Below are 9427 nucleotides of genomic sequence, written 5' to 3'. Positions count from 1 at the left end.
GTAGAGAACCTTTTGTGTCAGCCCCGACTTGTTGTTTCTCACAGTTCGCCCTAACTTCTCAGGGGTTCAGAAGAAGACCGACAAAGGGGACGGAGGGGCAAAGCCACGGCAGGGCACAGCGATCCATATCGGAGGCAGCCCAAAGCCTCCCCCTCCCGCCTGAGGCCACTGCGTCTCCCCTCTCCCCCCTCCCCCCCGGCTGGCGGTTCCATTCCTTTTCCTGCCCGGGAGCCGCCTCAGAGGCTCGGCGTGCCGAGCGGCTGCCGCTGGAGGCGGGAGCAGGGCTGAGGGCCCCGCTGCCAGCCCGCCCTTTCTCCCGGGGGCTGGGCATGGCCCCGGCACAGCGCTTTGCAGAGCACCACGTCGCCTTTCCTCACAGCCCCCATGGCCCTGAGGGGGTGGCTGATAACGGCCCTCGGGCACAGCACCTGCCGGCACCCCTGTTTCCCTGATCTGTACTGACCAGGCGATCCGTTTTCTCTCTCTTACCACCAAGGGCGGCTTATTAAGAGTTTATAGCACCTTAAAACGTACCCACCTGCGTGGTTTCTTCAGGTGCTTTCAGCCCTTACCTTCCTGCCCAAACCCGCTAGCGGAGTTTGCTGATGTGGAGCTGGGTGGGGATCCAACTCCGGAGGTGCTGCAGTTAGACACAAGTAAAATTGAGAGACTTTGTCGTCATTTATTTCCCCCCCAGGAGATTGTGCTGGGTGCTTCAGAGGTGTCGGAGGTCTGTAAGCCTTGCGGCAGGTACTCGGAAATTGGGGGATGGTGTTCACATTCCCTCCTGATTCAGCTCACTGTTATTTAAATATGTAAAACTAATTAATTGCCTACATCCCAGAAGACTCCGGAGTTTTTAAAATGCACCACAAGCGTTTCATTTTAGTGTCTAATTGAAATTAAAACACAGAAACTGTAGGAATGCATAGCAAACTCACCTCCTAAGTTTTTGAATGAAAACATTTTCTTTACAACACCCTTCCTAAAGGAGATGATTTACAGACTGATATCTCTTGGAGAGCAGATTGGTCGTTGCTAAGGTGCCTCGTATTTCTTCAGTGTGATGTGGTGGAGGTTGTTAATCTGTATACCCTTATTCAACTTATTATAATATTCAAAGTGCTGATACCTGCATCTCTTGAGTAATTAGATATCAGTACACTGGGTTTTATTACACTGCTAATAATTTCAAATATGTGTATAAATGCACTCGAGGATATATCGTTGGTATTATAGTCAAATCCAGTGTGATTTAAGGCAACACTTATACACAGTCAACTGATATTTTAGAATGGTAAAATCACAGGTGAGAGTTTTTCTAGAACATAAATCATTCTGTCCAGAATTTCAGTTGCCCTCTCTGCCAGTATGTTCATGCATAGTTGTAGGAGAATTATTTATCCACTAGTTACTATTTATATCTTAGTCTGTACAGAAATTTAAGAAAAAAAAAAAAAAAAAAAGAATAAGAGACTGGGATAAATGACTATGGTGAAAACAGAATAGGAGATGAATTAAAACAAGTTTGAAAACCAGCTGTAAAAGAATGGTATTAGTTTAGACATACAATTAACATGCTACTATCACTAGTAAAAATTACTGTCTATTAAATATAAACAACTGTTTATAGCAGGCAGCAATATTACTAATACTTAGATGCTTAACTGTAGTGCAAATTCTCATCACATTCACTTGAACTATTTTTTTCATGGCAGGAAAGTGAGCTTTGGATTGGAGGTTATCCAGGGTGGGGAGTGGGTTTTTTCAAAGGGTAACTGTTCTGGTAAACTTTGTGTGGGATTAGGTACTGGCTTTCTCATGCAATGCTAAACTGCACACTGATGGCATAAGGGAATAAGGGAATGTTATTACGTATTTTCTTTGTTCCTGTGCTTTCCTCAAGGCATCTATTTTTGGACACTGCCAAGTGCTAATGCACTAAGCTGCACGGCTGCCTCCTCTGAGCTACTGTAACCACTTTTGTGCTCTTATCTGAAGTGTGACTCGAAAAGGGAGCCTAGTTTGTGATATGTATCTGGAATATAAAGTTTAGCAGTCAGCTTGGCTCCAGTCCTATCGCCAGCAAATTTGTCCCTATCAGCTGTTAACTGAATGGGTATGCAGACGTTGTGGAGACAAAGTGCCAGCTTGCTGTGAGAGCATGCTTTTGTCCTCTCTAGTTACTAAGGACCTTAATTTTCTGTTTGAATACAGTAAAGCAACATTATCATTATCAGCAACATTATCATTAGCAATAGCACTAGGTTGCCACTAGCATCCCATCCTGCAGTGACAAGTATGGCAGTTTCTGAGCCAACAAGGCTCTGATTCATGCCATGACAACAGAGGCCAGCCCAAAAAGGTAGGTAAAGCAATAGATTGTGTATTCCCATAGAATACACCACTCTGCCCCCATAACATTTCCATTAAGGTTGAATAACTGAGCTTTTCTGCAGGTTTGTGGGGTTTTTTTCTTTCATGTTTGTAACTAGTGTTCCAAAAAATGAAACGTTTTAGTACATTCAATATTTTGGTATGTTTTTAAAGTACAGTTTCTTAGGTTTTTGAAGCATAGGAAGAGGACAAAATTTATCCTGTGGCATTAGGTTGACATGTAAGTTGTTTGTGTAGTTATTCCTTTAGAGCTGGAGTAACTGGTAGCAGTAACAGGCTAGTATCCTTTATGTTAACTGGCAGGAGAGGTTTCTCAGTGGATCTGAGGCACACATAATTATAAGGAAAATCCATTTGGCTACTTTTACATGTATGATTAAATTATCACTAAGTAGTAGTGCATTTCATAAAATGGTATTTACTGTCAGTTTTAATAGCTGTTGGTACATTTTTATACTGATTCAGTTAATAAAATGCTGTGTATTTGAGTTTATGTATTTTTATTTTGTGTGGGAGTTTATTTGACCTTTCTTTAAACTTTGTTTTAGTGATGAGGTCTGAAAAGAAATATCTGAGAGCTTACTCAAACAAACCCAGATTATCTAGCTTCCTCAAGTCAAATGGGGGGGCTTCCTTATGGTAACCTCTTGTATCAGCTCTGATACAGCCACTTACCTTCCTTGGCAGGCAAAGTTTCTTGAAACCAGTATAACTCTATTCTGTCAGAAATAAAGATAAAAGCTATGAAAAATGTCCTGGATACAACTTCTCTTGTGAATTGGCATGGCACAATGGACAGTAATTATTAAAATGCTGCTCTATCTGGCTGCTTGTGTCCAAGACTATGCTTGGATTGTCATCACACCCTATTACTACTTCAGCCACGTGGTTTGGTGATTGTTTTTTCCCCAAATAAACTTCAAACTGGTGTAGTGGCTTTAGACATAAAATAAAGGCCCATGAAGAGCAAGAGGTATAACTCTAAACAGTTATTTCCTTTCTTGCTTGCTCTAGAGCAGTTTAATTTGATGCACAGCCACTCTTGTGCAGTAGCTAATGGGGCCTGAAAACTGAAGGTTATCAGCAGTGATGAAACAATTCTCTTGAAGTCTCTGCAGAGCAACATACCTCTGTGACAGGTTCCATCCCTGAGGAAACACAACCACCTGCCTTGAAAACTCCTCTTCTACTTTTCTCCTGCCTCAATGTGTCACTCATCAGCAGCTAATCCTGGTGGTGGGGGTGTTGGTGCATCATCTGTAAGATTGCCCTGACTTCATTAGGATGCACTGCTTTGGAGAAGGTGCTATTTAGGGGCTTCCAGACTTCATTAGGGTCTCATTTGTTTGCCATGTTTGACCTCAGAGGTCATCAAAAGGGTTTTTGTTCTCAGGGCTGGTGGGGCTGGGTGAGGAGTATTCCTTTAGCTCTTTCTGGACATCTCTGCCTGCAGCCATTGCTGCTGCTGCTTCCACAGGCAGAGCAGGGCTGCTCACTTGCCTTTGCCACGTTTTAGACTTCCTTTCTTTCACTCTTGATTTTAATAAGCTTTTAATGTATTATTATAACAAAAGGAAGCATTTAAATAATTATTAAAAAAATAAAACTATGAATGCAGAGCTCAATTACCTCCTCGATTACTTTTTAATAAATAAGAACACAATCACTATGAGCAGTACAAACATCACTAATCAGGCACAACAGTGTGCCAAATTAAAAACCATTAGGGGCTTTAAAAAACCACTAGGACCTAAAATGCAAAGTGCTGCACAGAAGTAAACAGTCTTTCCAAGCCATGCATTTGTGCATGTCTGGTGCCTCAGATCATCTCTGCTCATGGTGATACAACCAAATGGTGGAAAGGCCTTGTTTTGTAGGAAGGAATTCATCAAGGGAATCATTCAATATTATCTGTTACTTGACATTCCTTATGACACTCTATAAAATGTGGTATCACTGTTTTTCTGGAAGTAGTAACACTTCTAGCAGCCATCACAATGAAATTGTTATCCAAAATAAGGAGTACTGAATCAGGTCTCATTGAGACAATGTTGTGATCTCTGACAAGAAAGCCACCAATTTTTCAAGGAAAATTGCTTTTCTCTTTGTTACTTCTGGGCACTCTGCTTGACAACACCCCTGTGTTCCTCTCCTTTTTTCTCTTCTTTATTATGTTTCAGAAACTATCCTCTGTTTTCTTTTGGTTTTATCACTCTTTATGCATGCTTAATTCAGGAATGTAGGACAGGATGAGACTTCATACCTTGCCACTTGCTCTCACGTGCAACATTATTACGTTTATTATAGTTTTTATAAACCATTAAACTTCATTTTGCAACTAGCTTGATAGTTTCACTCTGCTACTGAAGGCAGAAATTTGCTCCAGAAACTCACTGCTCTGGCAAGGATTCCTACCTTCTAATTTTCCAGCTAGATTATCCCCATTTATATGAAAAGTGGTTCTTTTTCATAGAAATAAATACTGGTTAAGCACTTAAAGTTGAATCTGGCAGCCTCTGTGAAAATGTTTGTTTCTGATTTCACTGTTTTAATGACTGTGAGATGATGTTTTTCCTGCCACCCCTCTCTTGATGGGGTCCAGGGTGCAGTTTCTTTTATTGGCAGTGCATGGTTGTGCTTTAATAGGCTCATGATCAGCCTGACATCACCAGGATTCCCTGGTCCTTGTCATGGGCTGATACTCATCTGGTTTCCCACCTGTCCTGATGCCTGGGGTTATTCTGCTCTATTGATCTTCAATTTATTGAAATCTCTCTGGATTAAGATTTGCCAGTCCTCATGTCAGCCACTGCTTAATTTGGTGTCCAAAGATTTGCTGAGGGTGCGTTCTGTGCACCCTGGTTAAGATGCTGAACACTGTTTTCACAGTTATATGTCAGCCCCTCATCTTTACTGGTTGAGCCTGGCAGTCCAGCCAGTTTTCAAGCCATCTGACAGACTGGTGGCCCAGACCATGCTTTCTCAAGAAAAGACCATCTTTTTGTCACTGTATAAATTAAAGTAGAGGAGAACTGAAAATCTGTAAATTTTTTGGCATGGATCCCACACTGAGCCCTTGAAGGAGATTTAAAAGCCCAAGTGATACAGAAAGGACACACTAAGATATCTGGACAGGAATTATGATATATGAGACTTGCCATGCAGTTGTATCATACTGTATGTACTTTATTCCACTTTCTAGATACTCCATATGTGACACAGCTGGATGTTCCAGGTGTGATTTTGGAGATGTAGGTATCTCAGCCTGACTCCTCATATTTGTGAGTCAATGGAGAACCAGAATTTCACAGCCCATCTCTGCTTGCTCCAGTTTCAACATTGGTAGTGACACAAGGTACAGGGCCTGGAATTTACATGTTGGTAACTCCCACAGCCAGTTTTCTGCTTTTAATGGTGGCTGCTGACCCAGTAAGTTTTCCAGAGTTACTGCTGATGTATTTCTCACTCATATGGTTAAAAGATGTATTTCTTACTCCTGTCATTAAAAGGAGGGTTCGTTATGGCAGTGTTTGCTTATGTTTCAATTGTTTCCTGAATTTGTTGGTATTTGCTTCTGTATTTGTGCAGCTGGTTGGGCAGAACTCGAGTGGGACAGCATGTACTCCTTTTCCAAGGACAATGAAATCAGGAGCTGAGTACCGGAGCACACTGACACTTGAGGCTTGGCTGTACTGACACAGTTCTGCTGGAACATGGAAGAGTTCAGGCTGTAGAGGCAATGGGTAAGTGTGATAAAAAGGACAATCTGGATAGCCAGAAAAATCTTGAGTTTTTATCAGTGGAACCACTTAGCAATTGCAGAATGATGACTTCAGAAAGACATGCTTGAATTCATGGGTGTTGCTGGAGAACTACTTTTTCCAAAGTATTTCTAATAGTAGTTTACATAAAGCCAAAGGATTCACAGAAATAATGTATTTGTTTGATGCAAATCATTAAATTGTACAAATACACCCACTATAAGTTTCAAATTAATAGACACTTTCCAGCTTGTCTGAATAAACAGTAAATGTCAGTTAGTACCTAGCTATGAAGATCTCTAGCATTAGTTCAGATTCTGCTTTGAGAACTGGAGTCTTTGGAAAATACAAACTGTAGTGAAAAAAAATACAGAGACCACCAAAGAGCATGACAGGACATGTAGAACTGAAGAATCTGGCTGAAATCTCTCATAGTTTAAGAAGTACTGTGAACTTGAACTATTAAATGAACTAAAAGCTTTTAATTTTTTTCATGCCACTATTTTCTCCACCAATTTATATGTTTTACAATGACTCTTTGAAGTTTTTATTTTAGTTCCTTGTATTGAAAATTCCAAACAACCATGGGAAAATTACTAGCTTTACACAGGTTTAGCACTGTGTAGCCAACAGTGAAAGTTATTATAAATTTTCTATTCTTTTTCAGTTCTAAGTTATCTTACACTTTATTGGCAAAGGAGGGGTTCCAAATGGATATGTTTCATTATGTCATTTCATTTGTGCGTTCATTTGTTAATATATATCCACCATACATGCTTTACCTCTAAAGTAGTACTTGTGTAGCCTGTAAGAAAGGTTAGGTTTATAGGAAGACATAATTATATTTGATCAGATATAATTGGAAAAAAATGAGCTTTCAAGCTTCTAGTTCTTATATTTGGTCTGAACATAACACAACATAACATACATTACATAACATAAAACATATTACACCTCATTATAAAGTTTTGCACTCTCAGTGCAAACTGATCTTACATGTCTGTTATAGACCCAGTAAATTAACCTTTTAAACAATTTTTCTTTTCTACGAATTTTGGATTACTGTTGCTTGTTTCACTCTGATGTGAGAAGTGAGAATTTTCTGACTTTATTTTAAGTGATAGTTTTCTCACTTAAAAAAAAATTATAATTTTAACAAGATCTGCTGTATTTTAGTAACTGAGATGATGAACTGATGGACATATCTACAGGAAGCATCAGAGGCATAAATTTGGTTTACACGTATTATTTGTGTCTGTTGGCATGGTTCTAATTGCCATTCATTTTACTGATAAAAAGGATTCTCACAGTTTTCTGAGATGTGTACATGTTACCCTATTTAACAAAGAGGGACTTGGGTAGATGAAAATTTATCCTCAGGGCCAGTGAAGAAAACCAGATGAGGCAGGTCTTTAACTCAGTTCTGCAAAACCTGATGGGTGATTTTTATGCTACATTTTTTCTCTTCTGAAATTTAACTGAGCTAAACAAAGGAGCAGGAAGCTGGAGTTAAAAATAAAATTGTACTCTTTCCAATTTTCATTTATATTAGTGAGGGGGATGTTTAAATCCATCTTAATCTGTTAATCCTTTTTTACTACTGAGTCATGTAAACTAGCTTGAAGGAGGATGTTTTGAATTTGATTGTGTGGACACTTACACGGAGGAGTTTTTGATCTACAGTTCTCAAAGCCTTTTTCAAAGATGACATTATGGACTTAGGTTTTCAAACTGATGGAGGAAGGGAGTGAGATAAGCAAACCAGGAAAGAGAAAACAAAAGAGGAAATTATATAAACTCAGTAATAGAAAAAAAAAATTTTATTTCAAGAAACATGTTGGGAAAAGTTGATGATAGCAATTTTCACATTATTCCTTAAAATCTCTTCCAAAGCCTCCTTTTAAAAAATCAATAGGAGATGATAATTGAGTTTAATAGCAAGAAAATCAGGCAGGCATAGTAGAAAGACACTGAACAGAGAGCAGTCTGATGGTCAGCTGTAATTGACTCACTATGCTGTACTCTGCTGTTTGATAGGGTAATGATGGGTGTATAATTTACTGTGACTAAATGGAGCAGATTGTACACTGACATGTGGAAAGCCTGGTAGTGCAATTCTATCAAGTGACAGAGAACAAGGAAAAGACTTGAACCACTGAAGTAAGTTCCCAGCTTTTTTGCTAACTTCCAAATGCAAGGCTGCCAGATACCTTGTAAAGATCTCCATTCAATCCTGGCACTTAAAATGCAAGCCTTGAAAATGAAAAAGAAAGATCACATTCCTAACCAGGTTCTGTGCAGGCTCTGGGGAATAACATGTAAAATGCTGATGCTAGGCAGCAGGGATAAACAAGTTCTTTGCATGTTTGACAACATGGCAGGAAAATGAAGAACAGGGAATGAGCAAGCAAAGGGAAAGCTGATCCTAACCAAGCATGGGGTGGTCATGAACATGAAAACAATGGTGGATTTAAGGTTTTTTTTTGTTTGTTTTACTGTCATTTGATATTTACTTTTTCACTGTTAAAGTGTTAACAGATGAAATGCTAAAGATCCTGATGGTTTGCATACGAACTTTTACAGAATTGATTCCAGACCAGCCCTTCAGAAGAGCTTACAGGAATCTAGGGAGGAAGCTCAGAGGAGAGCAATTCAGTCACATATACAGAGATGACAGGATTATTGCATCTTTGAGTAATTTCAGATAAAAGTCTTTGGAAAACATTTCTAGCAGCTATGTGAAGTACAAGGACAGATGAAGGTAGCTACAGAGAGAGGTCTTCTGTATAGAATTATAAACATGAACATCCCTAGTGTTCTAATAATGGATATACAGGTGTGATCCTTCCCTCTTGGCTGATGTATTAGGATTGTGGTTTACCTCCAACACAAGGCAGAATCCATTAGTGACAGCTCCAACGACCCATGTCCTGATGAAGACAGAGGAGCTGTAAGACCACTGCACTGCCAGAGATCCAGGGCCAAGTGTGTTAACTTTATGCAGTGAAGCATGGGGCACAGATGCTCAGTTGTTTCATCACTGTTCCAAAGGGAATAATTAGTTAAAATAGCAAAATACTCTATGTTAATTTAAACTTTCCCTGTCTCTTTAAATGTCCCTCATATTATTATTTTACTTCTGTTTACACACAGAGTTGCACTGCCTTATTGCTGTTTGACAGTAACTTAGTTCAACTAGTTCAAAACTCTTGTGGGCATTTTTATAATTCTAATATTATGATAAAGCTTGCTCTGATAAATCTACAGTT

This window comes from Calypte anna, chromosome 4B (assembly GCF_003957555.1).
Source record: "Calypte anna isolate BGI_N300 chromosome 4B, bCalAnn1_v1.p, whole genome shotgun sequence".
In the NCBI taxonomy this organism is placed as follows: domain Eukaryota; kingdom Metazoa; phylum Chordata; class Aves; order Apodiformes; family Trochilidae; genus Calypte; species Calypte anna.
The sequence above is the reverse complement of the archived record's forward strand: the minus strand, read 5'-3'. Positions refer to the sequence as shown.